This window comes from Salvelinus alpinus, chromosome 7 (assembly GCF_045679555.1).
Source record: "Salvelinus alpinus chromosome 7, SLU_Salpinus.1, whole genome shotgun sequence".
NCBI classification, from domain to species: domain Eukaryota; kingdom Metazoa; phylum Chordata; class Actinopteri; order Salmoniformes; family Salmonidae; genus Salvelinus; species Salvelinus alpinus.
In genome coordinates this window covers 49,928,311-49,952,666 of record NC_092092.1, presented here as the reverse complement: position 1 = coordinate 49,952,666, position 24,356 = coordinate 49,928,311, and the positions used below count along the sequence as shown (strand labels likewise).

The following is a 24,356-nucleotide window of genomic DNA, read 5'->3' as shown; positions in this document are numbered from 1 at the left end:
ATGCTCAGTGGTTGCCAGCAAGCAACAAGTCAAACAGCATTCATGATGGACCCTTTGATTATTTATGACAGTATTAAGTCAATACCCTCAGCATCCTTCTCTTTTCAACCTCCTGACCTTCCTCTCTGTCGTGTGATATGTTCGGGATTCCTCTGACTCAGAGAGTGAGGATAATGTCATATCCTGTCTTTTAAGATGAACTGGTTCATATGGTAGCTTTGAAAAGTAGTGCAGCATTTGGGGATTCCATTTTCCACATGCTGACTTCTCTACCTAACCAGTATGTCACCTCACAACAGATATAATAGTAAATTGTTCATTTTTAATCACCAGGAGAAGACATTGAGAAGACATTACCTCACACATCCCCCCCCCCCCACCCATAGTAATGTCACGATAACTAAGTTACTTAAGTTCATTTTGTTGAAATCTTTGCAGTTCAGAGTACATTACCTCCAGTTTGGAGATGACACTGTCACTGTTGTCAGCAGAAGCCATCTATTCGGGCTCAAAGGTAACACGGAATGACGGATCACACACCCGTTCCATTCGTCATTATCAAGTGTGAGACAATACCGCTGTAAATTTGTACCTGACATTTTCCAATTTCCATTTCCATTTAATGAAACTACGAAAAGTAATTACAGTCCCAATATAATACAATGTAAATGGATCAAACAATAGGCTGTGAGCTGAGCATCTGTAATGAGTCCTGTGTGTTGCTGGTGAGAGAGTCAGGTGCAGGACAGCAGATACGAGTAAAAAAACGTGCTTTACTCAAAAAAGACAAATATACAAAGTAACATCTTGAGCACACACAGACGGACCGAAATTACAATAAATAATCACTCACAAATACAACATGTAGAACAGGGGGTTAAATAATTTTTTTAACAAGTATTTGAATAAGTGAAGCCAGGTGTGATAAGACAAAGACAGAACAAATGGAAAATGAAAAGTGGATCGGCGGCGGCTAGAAAGCCGGTGACTTCGACCGCCGAACGCCTCCCGAACAAGGATAGGGACCGACTTCGGCGGAAGTCGTGACAGCATCGTGACATGCGTCACTAAAATATCACAGTGGTTTAAACACTGAAACTTGCCAATTGAAAAGGTGCCTCAGAATTTCTTGCAGGGATAATAATGAATGTTCCTAACATGGCTTACACACAGTGTTCCCGTGTAACTAAGAGGCTCGGCTTTAGACCTGGCACAAAGTGCTAATACACCAAGGACACGTGCCATGTTAACAAGATTTTAAATAAGACGGTGTATAGAAGATGGACTTGAATAACTCCTCCTGCTACAGTTCTGCAAGCTTTCTCCTTTCTGAGCTCTTTCTTTTAACATGCTGCACAACCACACACATGTAATCAATCTGTAGAAATGTATATATCAAGGTTAAAATAAAACACAGTTTTATAAAATATAATACAAATATCACATATCTTTACACATCGCTCAATGTCAAACCCAACTGCTTCCTCTCATTGCCCAGGCAGATATTGGCACAATGGATGGGCATCTCGACCAAAGAATAAAACGTGCCACTGGCCTTCCTCCAGATCCCTGTGGGGGTAACTGAAAGATGTGCTGAAAGGTCTGGTGGAGGTGGAGATCCATCTGCATAAGATGCTCTGTTGTTCCATTGTGCAAACTCTACTGGACGTTAATGGCGGCCATTGTTTGAAAACATAATGAGGCTAGATTTGGCTGTCCTCTCTGCTTTCTCTTCCAGACTGTTTTCCTGGAGTCGAATAAACATGGTTAAATGACAGGGTTTATAAATGGGCCCCTATTTTCTCTCTGGAGAAAGCTTTTGGAAACACAAAATACTCTGCATTCAGGGCTTTCTCTGTTTGCGCTCTACTCAAATGGTTCCAAATGTAGCACAGTACAAGGTCCATCTCTGCCACAGTGAATGGTTTAAAACCAACACACAACAGAACACACAACCCCACAAATGTACTCTTCCAGTTGCAGAAAATGGTGGCAGTGAAGGTTGGTATTAAAGTGTTTGGTAGTAGGGGTAGTACCCTGTGGGGTCATTCCAAGTTCAAAAGAACAAGAAATAGGATTTCTACAACCACCATCTCAGATTATTCTTAAATCATTTCTGTAGTTAGTAATAGACACGAGTAGCATTCCTGAAATATAATTTGATCTCAGAGAAATTAAGCTAATTTATTGCACCCGAATTGGCCACTTCCATTTATAGGATTCAGATAATATTCAATAAATATAGTATCCAAAATCCGATTAGGACCAAACTTCTTCCTACCAATAAATAATGACATCAGAAATCCAAAAGCCAACTATGGACCTCCACACCCCAAGCCAATAAAACTCAAACAACCAGTATACAGTATAAATGATCTGTTTGACAAGTAGTCAGCCCACAGTCCTTAGTAGCAAAGGAGGCACTGTGTTATCCTCAAAGCGTGCAAAGAATGTGTTTAGCCTGACTACTTGACAAGTAGTATGTGGTTTGGAGTATTGCTTCTTCATACTGTGTAATGTATTCCCTGTGAATCTGCTGATGGCTTTTTTTGGGCTTGGTCAGATAAATTTGTTATTGACCATGAAGTAGTGTGAATGTACCATGTTTTGACCACTGGATGCCGCTGTTCCTAATATACCGTCACACCCTTTTATCCATTCTGCTGATCTCTTGTGTTTATTGAACATATCACAGCATTTCTATTTACAACTTCGAGTAGAAAAAACAAAAGATTTGGCTCATTATGAAAATAAATTGTCTGGTCATTCTCACAATTCAAGCCAGTCCTCCATGAAAGCAATTAAGTTTGTTCGTCTCTTAGAAATCTAATACATCAACCCAACTCTCCATGAATAGTCCAACAAGTGTCCACTCTGCGAGGGCTATCCCTATGCAATTCTCATATGAAGATTTTTTTTACAAGCCCAAAACTTTGATGGGGAAATGGGACAGGGACTAAAATGTTGTGACAATCCTAATAAAATATTACATTGCATGGCAGTCTTATGTTTTTCAATAATTTGTGTAGGAAACTGCTCTATATATATTGTAATTATTGACATTTACCATTAAACCCAACCAAATACCTGCAAAACACTTTACAGTCTGTGTTTGGGACTTATACAATTGAAGACCCTTAGAGACCATGACATTGAAACCATTATAACCTTTGTAGCTTAATGGTTTGCTTGTTCAACAGGAATGGTCTAACAGTAACTAATCCAGCCATTGTTTAAGAGAATAAACCACACCCAATGGGGCCATTTCCTGGACACAGATTAACACTAGAACCGTTAAAGCAGTCATTTGGACGGCTCATGAATGTCATTTTTTATTACTCTGCCATTTTATTTGTCATCCTTGATGTTTCTTAAATAAGTTTATATAACACACTGTCGTTGTTAGAATCTTAATATCACAAATAGAACTGGAGTTTTAACCAGTTTTAGAAGGGCATGTCATTTTCTGAATGGTTTTCCACTGTTGCCACTTCTTCTCCCAACATTTGAAAGTGCTGTGCCCAGTTGATAATCACCCCAATAATTGCCTCAAAACTGCACCTAAACTATACCGAAACTAATTTCACACATATAACAACAGATTAAATGAAGTAGTATGATGTGGGAGTTGATGAGCGAGGGGAAGTGAATGCTGCATAATTATGTAATCACCAATTGTGAATGAAGAACAGCAGTCCAAGCTGACTACTCTGACTTACTTGGAGTACTTTATTAATTTTTTATTTTACCTTTATTTAACTAGGCAAGTCAGTTAAGAACAAGTCAGTTAAGAACAAATGTCTTATTTTCAATGACAGCCTAGGAACAGTGGGTTAAAACCTTTGGGCTAGGGGGCAGGGGGCTAGGGCTAGGGTGCAGTATTCGGAAGTTTGGATGACTGACATGCCCAAAGTAAACTGCCTGTTATTCAGGCCCAGAAGCTAGAATATGCATTGGATAGAAAAGACTCCGAAGTTTCGAAAACTGTTAAAATAATGTCTGTGAGTGTAACAGAACTGATATAGCAGGCGAAAACCCGAGAAGTATCCATCCGTAAAAAGAACATTTTGAGGTCACAGGCCATTTCAATGTTCAATTGTCTATGGGATATTCAAAGGAATTTCTCCCAGATTGCAGTTCCTATGGCTTCCACTAGATGTCAACAGTCTTTAGAAAGAGTTTCAGGCATCGCCTCCAGCGACGCCCTCTAGTCCGGAGCCTCCAGCGACGCCCTCTAGTCCGGAGCCTCCAGCGACGCCCTCTAATCCGGAGCAGCCAGAGTCTCCCTCCTGTCCGGAGCAGCCAAAGTCTCCCTCCTGTCCGGAGCAGCCAGAGTCTCCCTCCTGTCCGGAGCAGCCAGAGTCTCCCTCCTGTCCGGAGCAGCCAGAGTCGCCCTCCTGTCCGGAGAAGCCAGAGTCGCCCTCCTGTCCGGAGAAGCCAGAGTCGCCCTCCTGTCCGGAGAAGCCAGAGTCGCCCTCCTGTCCGGAGAAGCCAGAGTCGCCCTCCTATCCGGAGAAGCCAGAGTCGCCCTCCTGTCCGGAGAAGCCAGAGTCGCCCTCCTGTCCGGAGAAGCCAGAGTCGCCCTCCTGTCCGGAGAAGCCAGAGTCGCCCTCCTGTCCGGGGCCCGCTGCGAGGGTCCCCAGTCCGGTGTCGGCGGCAAGGGTCCCGCACCAGAGCCGCCACCGCGGATGGATGCCCACCCAGACCCTCCCCTATAGGTTTAGGTTTTGCGGCCGGAGTCCGCACCTTTGGGGGGGGGTACTGTCACGCCCTGACCTTAGAGATCCTTTTTATGTCTCTATTTTGGTTTGGTCAGGGCGTGAGTTGGGGTGGGCATTCTATGTTTTGTTCTATGTTGTCCTTTTCTATGTGTTTGGCCTGGTATGGTTCCCAATCAGAGGCAGCTGTCAATCGTTGTCTCTGATTGAGAACCATACTTAGGTAGCCTGTTCCCACCTGTGTTTGTGGGTAGTTGTTTCCTGTTTTGTGTTTTTTCACCTTACAGGACTGTTTCGTGTCGTTCACTCTCTTTGTTGTTTTTTTGTCATTCAGTGTTCAGTTTATTTGATTAAATTTACTATGAACACTTACCACGCTGCGTGTTGGTCCGATGATTCCTATTCCTCATCATCAGACGAAGAGGAGGAGCGTTACATAAATGGGCAAATTTGGGTGCAATCAATTAGATCAAATTATTCTCCTAGATCAAATTACATTTAAAAAATGATGTTTCAGGAATGCCAATCTTACCTGTTTCTAACAAACAAGAGAAGTTATTTCGGAACAATTTGAAATGGTGGGTGTCATGGCTTGTTGAAATGTTGTGGAATGAAACTGTGGGTAGATGGTCTCGTCTCCTGTCTGGGCTTAATCCCAGCCCTGCAGGGCAGCTGCAGCTCTATATAGATCCACACAACCTGCCAGAGCTCAAATGTCTGCTGCTGATTAGACTCTAGGCAAACACAAGGCAAAACTAATCAGAAAATAGTACAGAAAAAAGTCCCGCTAGCGGGACACCTGTCGACTGCTTCCTGTGAAATTGGAGGGCGTACAATTAAAAAAATTATCATAAAAAATATAGATATTAAACATTTAGGTACAATCAAGTGTCTTATATCGATTAAAAGCTTAAATTCTTGTTAATTTAACTGCACTGTCTGATTTACAATAGGCTTTACAGCGAAAGCATGCCATGCGATAGTTTGAGGACGGCGCCCCACAGCAACATATTTTGCCACCGGCACTGGCTTCATAAAATCACAAATAGCGATTAAATATTCAATTACTTTTTGAAAATCTTGCTCTGATTTGCAATCCAAAGGATCTCAGCTACAACATGAGGTGTGGTTTTGTTAGATAAAATCCTTCTTTATATCCCAAAAAGTCAGTTTAGTTGGCGCCATCGACTTGAGTAATCCACTCGTTCAACAGGCGGAGAAGGAATCCAAAAAGCTACTTCTAAACTTTGTTAAAACAAGTCCAAATACGTTTCTATCTAATCCTCAGGTACCCTAAAATGTAATTAAACTATAATATTTCATACGGAAAGAAGTATGTTCAATAGGAAAACGATATTAGCAGGTGCGCGTCCTCTTCGTCGCGAGAGCACAGACTGATTTCCAACTCTGAGTCCCAGTACTGAAACTCAGAATTCTTCCTTGTTTGGGAAGAAACAAGCCTGAAACCTTGAACAAAGACTGTTGACATCTAGTGGAAGCCATAGGAATTGCAATTTGGGAGCTGAATTTGGATATTCCCCTATACTTTCCATTGTAAGAGCATGGGCTCTCAAAAAAAACAATTATGGTTGTTTTTTGGGGGGATTTTCTCCTACCATATCTATTGTGTTATAGTCTCATACATTATTTTAACATTTCTACAAACTTCAAAGTGTTTTCTTTCCAATGGTACCAATTATATGCATGTCCTGGCTTCTGGGCCTGAGTAACAGGCAGTTTACTTTGGGCACGTCAGTCAGACAAGAAGTGGAGAAAAATAGACCCTAGTCTGTTAATATGTGCTGAAGCCATTTAAATTAAGCACCTCTAATCATGGCAACTCAGCAACGGCCACACCTGGATATCAAAGTATTAATTAGTGATGCACCGATATGACATTTTTGGCCGATACCGATATCCAATATTTTACACGCCAAAACAAAACGATACCGTTAACCGATATTTAATATTTTTGCAGCCTTTTAAGCATTCTAGTACAGTAAAATAGTTAACACACACACATAGGCACTGCATCTCAGTGCAAGAGGCGTCACTAGAGTCCCTGGTTCGAATCCAGGCTGTATCACATCCGGCCGTGATTGGGAGTCCCATAGGGCGGCGCACAATTGGCCCATCGTCGTCCGGGTTTGGCAGGGGTAGGCCGTCATTGTAAATAAGAATTTGTTCTTAACTGTCTTGCCTAGTTAAATAAAGGTTACACACAAACATACAGACACACACACCACACTAACCAAAAAGTTATTTTGTTGGCATTGACGTATGTCTCCAAAACTAGTAAAACATCATCCAAACCTATTTCTTTCACTTACTTGATGTGTTGTTTCGTTGTTCATTTGTTCAGTCGTTTCATTCTCAATCCAGAATTTCTATGGAATGCCGTTTGGGTCTTTGCATGTCAAAAAAGATACATGTCAAATAACACTATTTGACATGTCAAATAAGCTTGTTGATCAATCAGGACCTGAATATGACTGCGCGTCACATAATAATTGAATGCGTTCATACATTTTTTAGTAGTTATTACACATTGATTACACTATCACTCGTATTTCATATGTCACAATGATATATCGATATGTATGCTATGATGCTGGTAAAGTTGTGTCGCGCACCTACAGTGCTGGTTATAAAAAAAGCTAGCTAGCTCATGGATGCAAACAATGTTCTTTCCCAAAAACATAGCAAAACGACAATCTGTTTCAGTAGCTATAGTTAGCTAGCTAACTATATAGCTAGGTGTCATCGTCTAAAATAACCCTAATTTTTAAAACAGTTATTTGATTAATGGTGGTCGGACCCATCTATGTGAAGCTAGCCACAATAAGGATTAGCCACAATAGTGGACTTTGCGGTTAGCTTTCAAAATAAAAGTATGTCATTGACAGTGATGCAAATGAATGCAAATATTAGAATTATGCAATACTTTAATAGATCATACTAAATGAGCTTGGAATGTTGTTATATAAAAATCAACAAAAGACAATAATTTGTTAATTTGACAAAAATCTGTTGAAATCACACTGGATGTATTATACTTTAGAATTGCATTGGGGGCATACAGGTAGCCTAGTGTATGGGGCGGCATGTAGCCTAGTGGTTAGAGCGTTGGGCCAGTAACTGAAAGGTTACTAGACACTGAGCTGACAAGGTAAAAATATGTTGTTCTGAACAAGGCAGTTAACCCACTCTTCCTAGGCCATCATTCTAAATAAGAATTTGTTCTGTAATAAAGGTTAAAAAAAAATATATATATATCTATACTTATTTCACTGTACAGCCTTACCTATGGATTGTGGATAAATTACATGGGGTATCAGTCTACTCAGTGACACTCAGAGAACATTAGCATCGTAGCTCTTATTGCGGGACTCTGAAACAACTGAATTGATACACATGTATTGTCAACCTACGTGTATTGAACTCTATTCCTGAGGAAAAACAATATTGCGTGGATGTTTTGGAGACTGATAACTCTGAGGAGGACGTTGGGAAAAAATATATTGAGTATTGAGTAGACTGTTACCGCATTTCATTGATCCCCAATCCTCAGGTAAAGCTGTACAGTACAATATGAATGTCAATACACACAATATGCTGACTGGGGAGATGATTTCACACATTCACAGTCCCGCAATAAGAGCTACAATGCTAATATTTGCATAAACTCTTCACAGTTGTGTGCTGTGGGTGTCACCGAATAGCCTGATACCCCATTTTATTGCTTCACATTTCAACCTTGTTAAACATTATCTAGTCTAAATATGTCATGAATCCACCAATTGTTACCTTCTGCATCACTTTCAAAGAGGTACTTTTATTTTGAAGGCAAACCGCAAATTCCAATATTGTGCCTAATCCTTATTGTGACTAGCTTCACAAAACACAACCTGGTCAGGTTAAGCCTCACTAGCCAGATGAAGCTAGCTGGCTGCTTATAAAGTTAGCTTTGGACAACAGGGTTAAGTAGCTGGCTAGCTATTTATTTTCATGAACTGAAGATTAATTTCAATAGGCAAACAACAAGTGTCTACCTAGTTAAAACTTACTCATTCCTAACTCATGGCTAAGAACAGTGAAAATTAATGCAGTTTCTACTGGTCATTGTTTTCAGGCTGGTTGCATTGGTGCTATCTAGGTACCAAGCTAAAGCTAGCTCGCTACTCCAGAAGTTGCGGTCGAACAAATAATGCTTTATTTCCAACGTGGTATTGTAAACACATCATTCGTGGCCGGTGTTTTCAGACTTTTTTGTACAGCTTTGACATTGATACTGATAGTAGTGGTGGCGCTTGGCTTGCACGTGCAAATTCAGAACACACAACATTCTATAATAGAACTGTGTTATTTGATGTGTCAAATGAAAAGCTTATTTAACGCGTCAAATAGTGTTATTTGACGTTTATCTTTTTTGACACGCAAAGACCCAAATGGCATTCCATCATATGTCGTGAAGCTAATAGCAGTGACGCTACTACTGTGTAACTCCGGCAGGGCAACATCTGAACAATACGCATTTGGTAACGTTAGTGTGTACCGGTCCTCGACCAGTCGCGAAAGCCAACATCACCCACGACAGAGAACGGTTGATTGTCAAGGGCAATGAATTCCATTATCTTGGTGTTAATGGATATCGCCTTTGAGTTGTCATGCTGAAATTTTCTTACTCTTTCAAATGACTGCTCGACTTGTTGACTGCTCGATCCACACAGCAGACATTGTGGGCTAGGTTAGGAATGCTGTGTTTTACGTGTAGCGCCAAATTTTATGTGGCGTCATTATGTCATGTACCTACGTTATATAGGTATGCACATCAGCTTTGACATCGTTTTTTCACATCGCCGTTAAACTAGACATCGGGCCGATACCGATGTTGGCATTTTTAGCTAATGTCAGCCGATTCCGATATGTTCACTGATATATTGTGCATCCCTATTACTAATAGCTCCATATACAATGCCCCTCACAGTCAGGTAGTCTTGTATTCAAGTAACTGTATATTTAGTCATTCTTTATGTACCCTACCAGGCATAGGTCCAGTTCAGATACACCTTTCTTTTATCTAATCACTGATCTGACATTGGAAGCCATTTAGTGAAACTCAGTCTTTCCCCTACCTATTCATGTAAGATCAGTGATTATCTCAAAGAAGGACTGCATTTTCAAAGTATTCAAATTGGGAACCACAACTGGTTGTCTGTCTGGATTAAATATTGATAAAGTGGGCCTCGTGTAGTGCTTCAACACTAAATTATCCATTGGGTAACCTATTGGTCAACTCATAGCAACCGCTATCAGAATATTTTCAATTATGCTTTGAAATAAAGTAAATTCCATAGAACTAATAAAAAATATATATGCAGGGCCCGAATCCCAAGGTATGCCAGAGATAATATCCTTATACTGCCTTTGTGAGTCAGGGCATGGATGTAATTGTGTTGTTTGAGGTGTGTGTCAACGCCCTAGCTGTCAATGTTAATTAATGATAGCCTGCCATCGACCCCGGTATGCATTGCCAAATGAAACATCCAGGGGAAGTTAGATGTCTGTGTATATGCAGTAACGATTGCAAGGGCATCTGGGAGCAAGGCGTCTACCACCCCACAGTCATGGAGAGTCTATCTCGATACTGCATGGCTAACACTATGCATGCATGCATTTGTATGAGAGACCTGTGAGTTTGACCAAGTATTCTTCTATTCATTTGCTTATTCATTTGCTTCCTTTAGAATTATATACGTGTACAATTGAATCTATCACGCCAAATGGGGCATGATAGTACCAGTCAACGTTTGGACACACCTACTCATTCCAGGGGTTCTTTATGTTGAATATATTCTACACTGTAGAATAATAGTGAAGACATCAAAACTATGAAATTACACACATGGAACCACGTAGTAACCAAAAAAGTGTTAAACAAATCAAAATATATTTTATATTTGAGATTCTTCAAAATAGCCACCCTTTGCACATTCTTGGCATTCTCTCAACCAGCTTCATGAGGTAGTCACTTGGAATGCATTTCAATTAACAGGTGTGCCTCAAAAGTTCATCTGTGGAATTTCTTTCCACTTCTCAAAATCCACTGTTCAGAGGAGACTGCATGATTCAGGCCTTCATGGTCGAATTGCTGCAAAGAAACCACTACTAAAGGACACCAATAAGAACAAGAGACGTGCTTGGGCCAAGAAACACGAGCAATGGACATTAGACCAGTAGAAATATATCCTTTGGTCTGATCAGTCCAAATTTGAGATTCTTGGTGAACGGATGATCTCTGCATGTGTGGTTCCCACAGTGGAGTATGGAGGAGGAGGTGTGATGCTTTGCTGGTGACACTGTCTGTGATTTATTTAGAATTCAAGGCACACTTAACCAGCATGGCTACCAAAGCATTCTGCAGTGAAATTCCATCCCATTTGGTTTGCGCTTAGTGGGACTATCATTTGTTTTTCAACAGGACAATGACCCAACACACCACCAGGATGTGAAAGGGCTATATGACCAAGAAAGAAAGTGATGGAGTGCTGCATCAGATGACATGGCCTCCACAATCACCCAACTTCAACCCAATTGAGATGGTTTGGGATGAGTTGGAACGCAGAGTGAAGGAAAAGTAGCCAACAAGGGCTCAGCATATGTTGGGACTCCTTCAAGACAGTTGGAAAAGCATTCCAGGTGAAGCTTGTTGAGAGAATGCCAAGAGTTTGCAAAGCTGTCATCAAGGCAAAGGGTGGCAACTTTGAAGAATCTCAAATATAAAATCTATTTTGATTTGTTTAACACTTTTTTGGGTACTAATTGATTCCATATGTGTTATTTCATAGTGTTGATGTCTTCACTATTATTATTAGAAAATAGTAAAAATAAAGATAAACCCTTGAATGGATAGGTGTATCCAAAATTTTGACTGGTCCTGTCTATATATAGTCTATATATATATACAGTGGGGAGAACAAGTATTTGATACACTTCCGATTTTGCAGGTTTTCCTACTTACAAAGCATGTAGAGGTCTGTAATTTTTATCATAGGTACACTTCAACTATGAGAGACGGAATCTAAAACAAAAATCCAGAAAATCACATTGTATGATTTTTAAGTAATTAATTTGCATTTTATTGCATGACATAAGTATTTGATCACCTACCAACCAGTAAGAATTCCGGCTCTCACAGACCTGTTAGTTTTTCTTTAAGAAGCCCTCCTGTTCTCCACTCATTACCTGTATTAACTGCACCTGTTTGAACTCGTTACCTGTATAAAAGACACCTGTCCACACACTCAATCAAACAGATTCCAACCTCTCCACAATGGCCAAGACCAGAGAGCTGTGTAAGGACATCAGGGATAAAATTGTAGACCTGCACAAGGCTGGGATGGGCTACAGGACAATAGGCAAGCAGCTTGGTGAGAAGGAAACAACTGTTGGCGCAATTATTAGAAAATGGAAGAAGTTCAAGATGACGGTCAATCACCCTCGGTCTGGGGCTCCATGCAAGATTTCACCTCGTGGGGCATCAATGATCATGAGGAAGGTGAGGGATCAGCCCAGAACTACACGGCAGGACCTGGTCAATGACCTGAAGAGAGCTGGGACCACAGTCTCAAAGAAAACCATTAGTAACACACTACGCCGTCATGGATTAAAATCCTGCAGCGCACGCAAGGTCCCCCTGCTTAAGCCAGTGCATGTCCAGGCCTGTCTGAAGTTTGCCAATGACCATCTGGATGATCCAGAGGAGGAATGGGAGAAGGTCATGTGGTCTGATGAGACAAAAATAGAGCTTTTTGGTCTAACTCCACTCGCCGTGTTTGGAGGAAGAAGAAGTATGAGTACAACCCCAAGAACACCATCCCAACCGTGAAGCATGGAGGTGGAAACATCATTCTTTGGGGATGCTTTTCTGCAAAGGGGACAGGACGACTGCACCGTATTGAGGGGAGGATGGATGGGGCCATGTATCGCGAGATCTTGGCCAACAACCTCCTTCCCTCAGTAAGAGCATTGAAGATGGGTCGTGGCTGGGTCTTCCAGCATGACAACGACACGAAGCACACAGCCATGGCAACTAAGGAGTGGCTCCGTAAGAAGCATCTCAAGGTCCTGGAGTGGCCTAGCCAGTCTCCAGACCTGAACCCAATAGAAAATCTTTGGAGGGAGCTGAAAGTCCGTATTGCCCAGCGACAGCCCCGAAACCTGAAGGATCTGGAGAAGATCTGTAGGGAGGAGTGGGCCAAAATCCCTGCTGCAGTGTGTGCAAACCTAGTCAAGAACTACAGGAAACGTATGATCTCTGTAATTGCAAACAAAGGTTTCTGTACCAAATATTAAGTTCTGCTTTTCTGATGTATCAAATACTTATGTCATGCAATAAAATGCAAATTATTTATTTAAAAATCATACAATGTGATTTTCTGGATTTTTGTTTTAGATTCCGTCTCTCACAGTTGAAGTGTACCTATGATAAAAATTACAGACCTCTACATGCTTTGTAAGTAGGAAAACCTGCAAAATCGGCAGTGTATCAAATACTTGTTCTCCCCACTGTATATATATATTTTTTTTTAATCAATGGGCTTTCTATGACAACTGCAAACTGTCATATGGTAGCATTACAGGATTTTATCTGGCATCTCAACAAATTGGTAGAATAAGCAAAGGAGGTGTCATCTATCCTGCTCCGATTAGTTTGTTCGAGGGAAGAGATGTTCTACCACATGCTGATCAGAGATGCGTTGTCGCAGCATGCAAACACAATGTTGGAGTAGGATAAAGAGGACATCTGCGTCACTTAAGAGCATTTGAATCTGGTTACCCATAGCACATGTGTGGAGGCGTTCGATGAGTGCTCTATGGATCTATCTCGGCCCCCGCACAGAAATTGAAGCTTGCAACCTATCACGTTCTATTTGGCCATCTTCAACAGACTGCAACCCACTGCAGATAGTCTGCGTGTGCTATTTGTAACCTCAATTAGAACATGCATTTATGAGATATGAATTGAGTAGGGAGACCCCAAATCAATAGATAAAACATTGGCATGAATATGAATGCAATTGTTGTAATTAAAAAATGATGTTTAAGTTTTTTTAAGTTTTCAAAGCCAATGTGTACAGTCATGTTACTCACAGTACTATACAGTCTATCTGAGCCTTGAACTTGCAGTGCTCTGATGCTTGACAGGCATATTTCCATAACCTGTGACACCGTACTACAGCATCGTTTTTCTACCATCAAACCACAAAGGACTTATGCTACTCAGCATTCCTTAATTCATTAGAGCCTTTCCCCAAAGACGTATTTGCCCTCTCTCCAAAACACCAGTATTCAGATGCCTTGTGATCCCTGTCCTGAGTGGAAAGCCTGGTCTCATAGACTAGACAGAACATAGTAAATGTAAATCTGGAATGCTCATATTAGTACATACTGTATGTTACATTTGGTATGGTTAGATAAGAATTTCCCATAACCTTAACCCTTTTAGCAATCTCCTAAACTTAACCCTTTAAGCTAACCCTTCCCCTAACACTAATCTTAACCATTTAACCTAATTCCTAAACCTAACCCTAACCTTATCCCCTAACCCTAACCCCTAGCTTTGGCAATGAGCTGGATTTCATAACATATCATATGTTTTGAAAATGTGTAACGTATTGTACGAAATGGGTGATGGACATCCACAAATGAATACATACCAAACGAAATGTAACATATCATACGAAATAAAGTGTCTCGGATTTACATGCAAAATAATACCAAATGCTCTGAGGCCAATTTGAAATGGCTTAGTCCGATTTTGAGAATGACTCCCGGGCTCCTGAGGAGCCAGGTCTGTGTAGACATTCATTGGGCTAATCGTATTAAACTATAGAGAACTCCTGCCCGCAGGTCCATTCCCAAGCCTATTGCCAAAGTTATGTCATCCAATTCAATGTAAAGAACACTCCGAAAAAAAATGCTTTTGGGACGTTAAGCAGCTCTTCTGATGCACCCGGGCTGTGTCTCGGGCCTGCTATTTATTTCCCCCCATTCTATTTATTTGTCTATTTTTGGCAAATCTGATCTGTCAGATCTGCATTGTGGACGAGAATAATTAATCTTCGAGCGAGGAGAGCGTTTCGGCAGGAGACAAAGCGTTGGAGCTATTAGGACTGCAGAGGAGGCCAAATGCGCTGGCTGTGCAGATCGACGCAAATGACTTCGCCGGGGGAGATGGTGGTCCCCTCTGCTAGAACTTCTGGCAGATGATCATTAGCACCTCGGGTTTTGATTGATATGGCACATTTCCGATGGCAGGTGCACGACTCATCTAAACACCGCTGTCCCTGATGATTAATCTCATTTTAAGATGCATCTGGAGAAGTAGACTCACTCAAGACGAGCACGTGTCATTTAAAGAGTACTCTGGAATTGGCAGATTAAGCATTTATGACAATATTACAGGACAGAGATTTGGGGCTACAGTACAGAGAGAATCTGACACAAACAACATATTAACTGAGGAGGTGCTTAAGGTGTTCTGAACATTGACAGATGCCTGATTATGAAGACCCCCCCCCCCACCCCCGGCAAGTAGGTCAAGGTCGATGAGAAAAAAAATACTTTTGGATCTTCACAGACATTTTAGATAGCTTTCCTGTGTTTATACTGATTCTAAATTTCACAGTTGAATTTAAAGTTAACTTTAAGGTTGTTTTTGCTCTTGATAAGCAGTCAACACTGAACGGTACAGAATGGCTCTATTAATTTGAAAAGCTGTACATCCATTTCACAGAGTCTAAGGCGATTGTGCTGTAGTTTTATTTAATACGGTTTAGGATGAAGAACAGCTCAGTTCAGTCTTAAGACAGATTCTTTCATTTGGGTAATATTTTTAGTTAGGCAGGCAAGTCATGAAACTATGTCTGATTCTTAATTGAAATGGAATATGGCCTTGTCATATGTGGTTAATTTGCTATTTTAATCCCAAGAAAGCATTTGAATATGGCATAACGTTCGATCGAAGATGCTTAACCAAAACTCAATCTCCTCAACCAGGACACTTCTTTGAGTTTTTAAAAATTGCCTGCCATTTCGTTACTAATGCACTGATGGAAATATGTTTTGAAAACCAGAAGCGTCTACCTGTGATTTCAATTGATGAGATGCATTTCTTATGGGATGGTGACTGAGGGTTTCTTGGAAACCACACTTGCTTCCACTGCAAGTGTATACGATAATGTGTTCAGTTGATGTCACCTTGACATTGCACTGAACCCTGCTTGGGTAACAATGTGAAAGGGGGAATAGAATTGCACGGAGTTTCTATATAAATCAGATAACTGTACAGCATCAGAATGTTATATTTCAAACACAGAGAGAGAGGGTGGCAGAGGAGTAGAGAAAGAGAAATGTCAGCCGGTTTAATGCCATCATAGCTGAAGATCTTTATCAGAACAGAGAGTGTACGATCAACCTTTGTTCCTATCCCACTTGACCTCCATAACATTCTCCTAGAATCTCTAGAAAGACAGCCAAACATCAAACACAGCTATCTGAAACTATCTCGCAAGTTGTTGATGTCTGCCCTTTGCCAAAGAGAATGACACATCCTTTTCCTCTATCTCAACCATTTTAGGAATGGCCCTCTAGGCATTAAAATGTGACATGGGAAGACTTTTCCACCAGCCTCTGCCCATCGCCTATACCCAATCAATGTGTGGCACCCATACGGGCATAAGGGAACATGCGTGTCACATTGGATTCCCTGGCAGAAGTGAGTCACAGATGTTTCTTCTGTGACGTGACATAACAGCCAATTCCTACAGGCATGTGGTGGGCCGGACTGCCCAGCTCAAGTCCAAGATGACACAAAATGGCAGCTGAAACGCAATGCCCTCTACACTCTAATACGATCTTACAGTAAACTACCGAAGTCAATAAGGCAGATTTGTTCATGAGCACTAATATGGATCTGAAATTATGACATGTTGGCTGACTGGCTAAAAATTCATGAAATGTAGTTGATGCTTGATGCCATGCTTTTTCTTACTTCTTCTGTGACTGCTCTCTATTTATATAATACTGTACAGATGTAGGATCTTAATTTGAGCCAAGTTGCATCACTGTCTTAAATGGCAACTGCTCGGCATCTGAACGCAAGGCACTACAGAGGGTAGTGCGTACGGTCCAGTACATCACTGGGGCCAAGCTTCCTGCCATCCAGTACCTCTATACCAGGCGGTGTCAGAGGAAGGCCCTAAAAATTGTCAAAGCCTCCAACAACCCTAGTCATAGACTGTTCTCTCTGCTACCACACGGCAAGCCGTACCAGAGCGCTAAGTCTAGGTCCAAAATGCTCCTTAAAAGCTACCCCAAAGCCATAAGACTCATGAACAGCTAACCAAAGGGCTACCCAGACTATTTGAATTGCCCTCCCGCCCTCTTTTACGCTGCTGCTACTCTGTTTATTATCTATGCATAGTCACTTTAGCTCTACCTACATGTATATAGCCTCGCTATTGTTATTTTACTGCTGAAATGGGATCTGAGGGTCAATAAAAAATATATATATATATTATTTTCTTATTTCACCTTTATTTAACCATGTAGGCCAGTTGAGAACAAGTTCTCATTTACAACTGTGATCTGGCCAAGATAAAGCACAGCGGTGCGACAAAAACAACAACACAGAGTTACACATAAACAAATGTAACAGTTAATAATACAATCTGTGTACAGTGTGCGCAAATGTAGAAGAGTAGGGAGGTAAGTTAATAAATAGGCCATAGAGGTGAAATAATTACAATTTAGCATTAACACTGGAGTGATAGATGATGATGTGCAAGTAGAGATTCTGGGGTGCAAAAGAGCAAGAAGATAAAATAACAATATGGGGGATGACGTGTGCTATTTACAGATTGGTGTACAGGTACAGTGATCGGTAAGCTGCTCTCTTTTGCAATTCGTTCCAGTCATTGGCAGCAGAGAACTGGAAGGAAAGGCGGCCAAAGGAAGTGTTGGCTTTGGGGATGACCAGTGAAATATACCTGTTGGAGCGCGTTCTACGGGTAGGTGTTGCTATGGTAACCAGTTAGCTTAGATAAGGCGGGGCTTTACCTAGCAAAGACTCATAGATGACCTGGAGCCAGTGGTTTTGGCGACAGATATGTAGTGGACAAGGTCTTTCCCCAGGCAAACAGCTATTTTAAGGATTATTTTTGGTGATTTCCTGACCCAGACTGCTGCATATTATGTGAAAATAAAATATGTTTGTATGCTGTCAACTTTCAACAGTTCAACTCTCTCTATGAGACATGGACGCAGGCACGCCCGCACACACACACACACACACACACACACACACACACACACACACACACACACACACACACACACACACACACACACACACACACACACACACACACACACACACACACACACACACACACACACACACACACACACACACACACCTAGAAAAGTTAACCTGTGGTTACTTTGATGGAATATTTTTTTTCTCTCTTTCTCCATGGGTTTCCTCTTTCAAAGTCCTCTTGTGTATTTCCCATCCTTTCATGGTAGGCTGAGCTTTTCAGGCATTGTCAAGCTTGTTTAAATATTTAATAGGAATTGGGAAAGAAACAAAGAGACCAAGTTGAGGGCAGAGTCCCTCCTCAGAAACCTAAGGTATATTTCCCATGAAATGGTGTGCAATGAAGTAGAATAAAACTAAGGCTTTTGTGTTTTCTGATGCATTCACTTATTTTAAACAAATTGTGAGAATTGTCCCCGGTGACATTTTAACTTCTGCAGCTTAACTTTAGCCTGCCCAGAATAACCATACCCATGTGGATTTGACTAAGCATGCTCACTTCAGCTTCATAAAACCAGACTTTGTGTTTCTCCACAGTGGTAAAAAAAATTGTTATTGTGTATGGCGAGTGAAGTATTTTTATCTGAGTCTATATGCAACTGGTAACATGTTGAGTAAACTGGAGGCTACTTGATGATACTGTCCAACCAATTATTTTATGAATTAAAGGAGCAATATGAGATAATGATATGTCCATTTATTCTTGAAGAATAACTTATAAATGCCACATGAGCTTAGTTCAACTGTCTTAATCACAACCCAATGTTATTGTAAACACACACGGTATAGCTTCAAAACATCATTAAAACTATCTTTTTGATTTCATGGATGGTCAGTCTCATTGATGGCTCCATCTATGATTTTGAGAGTGCTTACATTTCTCCAGCCCCAACCCGCAGCTTAGTATCAAAACCAAGTAGTGGGGTTGCCATTGGGCTGAAACAAATACATTTACATACTCATTATAAAGACATAACTGTAACGAACACGATGGGAGACAGAGAGCTGGTTTCAAGCGCAGGGCGCAGCAGGTGTATATAAGTAAAGGACCACAGGAGGAGGCAGGTAGCTGGGTCCAGGGGCAGGCAGAATGTCATAGACAGGGGTTCCAAAAAGGCAACAGTATAGCCAGGGAAAAGGCTAGTAACGTCATCAGGGAGATCAGGCAATAGCTTGATAGCAGGAAATCCAACAGGCATCGTTAGTGAGGCAGGCAAAAACTATCATAAACGGGAGGGTTACATTATAGGAACCCCAGCATTCCAAATAGAAGTGTGTCACAAAACAAACAATACCTCACAATGATGGGGTGCAAACAACTGAACTAAATAGTGTGTGATAATGACATACAAGTGTGTGAACAGGTGATCAGAATTCAGGTGATCAGGATCTGGAGAGTGAGCTGCGTTCAGGGGATCTACGTATTTGAGAGTGTGAGTTGGAAGCGAACATTACAATAGCATTATTTTATCTGATATGCGTTTAAATACAGTTAATATGTCCAAATACAGTTAATTGGCACAGCAGCACTAAGTCAATTCATGTCTTATGCCAAGACAATCATAAAGCTTATTAGAGAAGTGTCATTATTGTGATTCATAACATCTTCAGCTAAAAGGTAGTCTACTCTGATGACGTGGGTAATTGAAAACTGCCAGGCAACAAGAGTAAACAAATACAGAGAGAAAAACGAAGCTGGGCAATTCCACATGAATGAAATTACAACGAGACTCTGATTTTTCACTTTAAAATGTCTGCCAAACAAAAAACATTTATTTAAAAATGTAACAAACCATACAACTCTATGCACAAGGCGAGGAGAGGAAGTGTGTACTTGGGGAAATGCTGACAAGGTTAGAGTACGGGTGTATTTTACATGTAGGAGTTGGCATACTTGAGGGCAAAACGATTAAGAAGAGGTTATAAGAGAGAAATGTACCTCTGAAGTATTTACATAAATGTAAAACATGAATAAGACAACAGTGAGATGATATTCAAGGTATTTGAGCTACAGAACTTGGCAAGTCTTTGACTATAGATTTTGATATTAAAGAGTAGGCTACAGCCTTCATAACCTTGTACAGTACCTCTCCTCCCACAAATTATATTTTACACAGATGCAGCTCCCACCTTATGTATGGGACCAGATCTAGGCCTATGTTTGCATACCTACTGTAGATGGATCTCCTGTAAAATATCATAAGTAATCGAACAAACACCCAATTTCACCAACGTGTGAGCTGTACGAAGGCAATTAGGATTCACAATGCCCTGTGCAGTGCCACCACATAAGGGGGCAGTGCAGGACTCTGTGTTTACAAAATGGCTCCCCCTTCCGGTCAACACAGAGTGAGACCAGCACTGCTTCATCACATACTGTGCCTGCATCAAGAACACTGGCATGTGTCACATGTGTGACAGCCCATAGTGTTGTAGATGCAATATGTTCAACAAAATGGTCATCCATGATGCTGTAATCGTGTTCTGTCTATTATTGAGTGCTGTTGGGAAATAACATGAAGAATGGAGCAAGCTATAAAATCCACGGAATTACGGCTGCTCGCTTGTCACAATCCAATTACATTGTCACTGTTTGCTCCGGCTCAAATCTCAACTCCCCTAGCCTCAATTCATTCAGTGAGGTTAATCTCTGATTATGTTTTGTCTGTACATTTCCAATGTGCCTCAAATCCAATAGGAGAGAGCATTGTTAATAAATAATTACCTAGGTTCAACACTGTATGTATGTGCATAAGGAGCATAGTGCAAACCTGATTTTGAAGTTGTAATACTCTTTGTATCTTTCTATCATGAGCAAATCCTCCTTTATGTGTAGGGCCAGCTTTGGGCTGACACTCTACTGTGCAACATGGGGCATCTCATTGGGGGTCGAGAGAAACTGACACTGGATCCTCATTGTGTGTGTTGCCCCCCCCCCCCCCCCCCTCCCTCCCTCCCCCTCAAAAAATGTAATTGCCAAGAGCACTACATAAATAAATAAATGCTTTACTAAGCAAGGACTTGACATGGAACAGCCAGCTAAGAAAAAAATGCTGGACACCTACATATTATTATAGTCAACACTCTTACCCAGAGCAATTTACCAGACAAACTTGAATTAAGTGCCTTGATCAAGGGAACATCAACAGATTTTTCACCTAGTCAGCCCTGGGATTGGAACCAGGGCCATTTAGCTTACTGACTCAATGCTCTTAACCACTAGGCTACCTGCCACCCCTAGTAAACATTGATGTAATGATAGTTTTAGTACTTTTGTACAGTCTAAAATTGTACAGGTGAAAAACAATGTAGGAAAAAGACTCTGGTGCAGACTTTCTCACTGTAAAGCTAGCCCACTGTATGCAAAAACAATTTGCGCCAAAGAGACCTCCAGGAATTGGATCCAAAGTTAAACTGGTACTGTTATACTCAAAAACGAATTTGTCTCAGAGCTAGTTGGCCGTCTGAGAAAATACATTTTATTTCCCTTCAAAAATCACTTGAACCCGCTTAGCTATCATTGGCAGCCCCTAGTCAGACAGCCCAAACTGGGGTTATTCACTTTGAGAGCGCTAGATTGGCTTCTCTGGAGCTAACTGATATGGACCAGGGCCCAATTTTCTTTGGCTAATTAGTTTGGCTACCATATCAGTGCCAGTCCTTATCAGCCACGGGGGCCTTGTGTTTTCTCTTTCTCCAAACCAGAAACACTGTTAGACAGCTCGGCCCGAGCTGAGTCCACAGACTGACATGTCTTTCTGTGTATTTATATGTCCTCATAGTTGTGCTAAAATTAGTGCTATTTGTCAAGGTAGCGCCTTGCCAAAATATTCACATGAAGAAAAAAAAAAAACAGGTCTTGCGCTTTTGAAAATTACTGCCATCTTTGCTAAATTTCGAGAACATGACTACCTTACTCTGGGAGTGAGAAATCAGTTAGTTTGTCACACCAATGCTACCCACTAAATGCAAACCAAAAGGCTGTTAGTACATTTCCTTTAAAGTGTGTCTGTGGAAAGTTGAGACAAACCATTTCTACAGGAACAAGGGTGTTACTAGTGTAGACTTGAATTCAGTACCCTATAGTTCGCTATACATTTGTGGGAAGGCTATTAGTTAGTACTATCCAGATATTCACATAAGTTTATAGTCATATAAAACAAAACAAATTCCAGATCCCAGTGAACCACTCTACTATCACCCAAGCTGATTTCTTTATGTCTAATTCATCCACCCTGAACTGAACATATCCCACTGAGTAAAACCCCTTACAAAGTTAATTCAGTGCTTTTGACATATCAAATGAACCACAGTCTAATTCGTGTGATCCGCAGAGATAGCAGGTAGTAGTCTGTGTAGTGTAGTCATTAAAAATGCACTGCTGCTCTCTCAATGGAGGCTCAGTCACATACAGTCATGCAGAGCCCTTTGGTAATTTAATCACATTCAGTACTTTCCAGTTTATAGCAACATGGGCTAAGGATAAATGATTAAGTGCATACATACAGTATTTGCCTCAGGTATTCTCTCAAGGCTGGAGAGTTTTTATCATACAGTTGTATGCATTACATTGTCTGAATTTCTATTTCTTCATAGCCTTTTAGGTGTACACAGAGTGAATAGAGGTTTACCCTTTAAAGCACATCTCATGATAAATTGTCAATTTAAAGATCACTGTAACTGTAATCCGTTACGTTACCAGGAATCAGATAACAAACAAAAAGTAGGTGATTACTTCTTGGTTGACTTTTAAATTCAGAAAGGATGTTTGCTTGAGTCTGACCACAACTATGATGACACATCAAATGCGTTTGATGGATCCTTTTTGTCTTTATTCTAAGGGGAATTAATCCAAAAGTAACTCAAAGTAATTAGGTTACGTTACTGAGTTTGCAACCTGGACTCCGTAGTAGTTGTAACATAGTAACCATAAATCCAGCACATGCCAATTAGTATGATATGTTATGTTTCGTATAGTATGTGTTAATTTCTGGATATCCATCATCCATTTCGAATGATAAGTTACGAATTACAATATGTTTGATATGTAATGAAGTTTGTAAAATGTTTTGTGGCTAACGTTAGCTACGTGGCTAACACTAAGGTTAGCTAGGTGGCTAACATTACCTAAACTAGGGATTATGGGTTAAGGTTAGGGTTAAGCTTAGGGTTTGTTACATCTGCGCCTACCACGCCCTCTACTACATCCTGTGTCTCCCTAACCTGCCGCCACTCCCGATGTGCTCTTTCCCTCTTCCTCTGTGTGTGTGTGTGTGTGTGTGTGTGTGTGTGTGTGTGTGTGTGTGTGTGTGTGTGTGTGTGTGTGTGTGTGTGTGTGTGTGTGTGTGTGTGTGTGTGTGTGTGTGTGTGTGTGTGTGTGTGTGTGTGTGTGTGTGTGTGTAGAGACAGGTGTGCTGGAGGCAGAGCAGATCCCCACCAGCTGCAACCTGTTCCATAATCAAGACCTCTACAAATACTCAGCCCTGCCACTTCCACACTTACAGATCGTAACCTCTGCTTAGTCAGTCTGCGTTTTTTTGCCATTTGTTCCTGATTAAGATCCTGTTTTCGTGTTATGCCTGTTTTCCCTTGCCTGATGCTGTTTTGCTAATTGCTAATGCTAATTGTATTAGCCTACGTTAGCTCAACGTCCCACCGATCCTGAAGAAGTTTAAGCTGCAGCTGGCCCAGAACAAAACTACATGTTTTGCTCTTAATTGTAATCAGAGGGCTGATATAAATACTATGCATGCCAGTCTCTCTTGGTTAAGAGTTGAGGAGAGACTGACTGCATCACTTCTTCTTTTAATGTGTTGAAAATCCCAAATTCTTTGCATAGTCAACTTACACACAGCTCTGACACACACACACTTATCCCACCAGACATGCCTCCAGGGGACTTTCATAGTCCCCAAATCCAGAACAAATTCAAGAAAAGTACAGTATTATATAGAGCTCTTATTGCATGGAACTTCCTTCCATCTCATATTGCTCAAATAAACAGCAAACCTGGTTTACAAAAAACAGATAAAGCAACACCACGTGGCCCAACGTCTCTCCCTTATTTGACCTAGATAGTGTGTGTGTATGCATTGATATGTAGGCTACATGTGCCTTTTTAAAAATATATGTAGTTCTGTCCTTGAGCTATACTTGTCTAATGATGTTGTGTATTATGTCATTCTGTATAATGTTTCATATTTTGTGTGGACCCCAGGAAGAGTAGCTGATGCTTTTGCAACAGCTAATGGGGATCC

At 41.0% G+C, this 24,356-nt stretch overlaps 1 long non-coding RNA gene across 1 annotated transcript in view; it reads left to right on the top strand.

Moving 5' to 3' along the window:
• The window catches only part of LOC139580220 (uncharacterized), a 106,163-nt gene extending 82,041 nt beyond the window's left edge, over positions 1-24,122 (top strand). Inside the window, exon 3 of the long non-coding RNA XR_011676002.1 lies at positions 23,503-24,122. This is a non-coding gene — a long non-coding RNA (uncharacterized lncRNA). The remainder of the gene's footprint in view (positions 1-23,502) is intronic.
• The last annotated feature ends 234 nt before the right edge of the window (positions 24,123-24,356 follow it).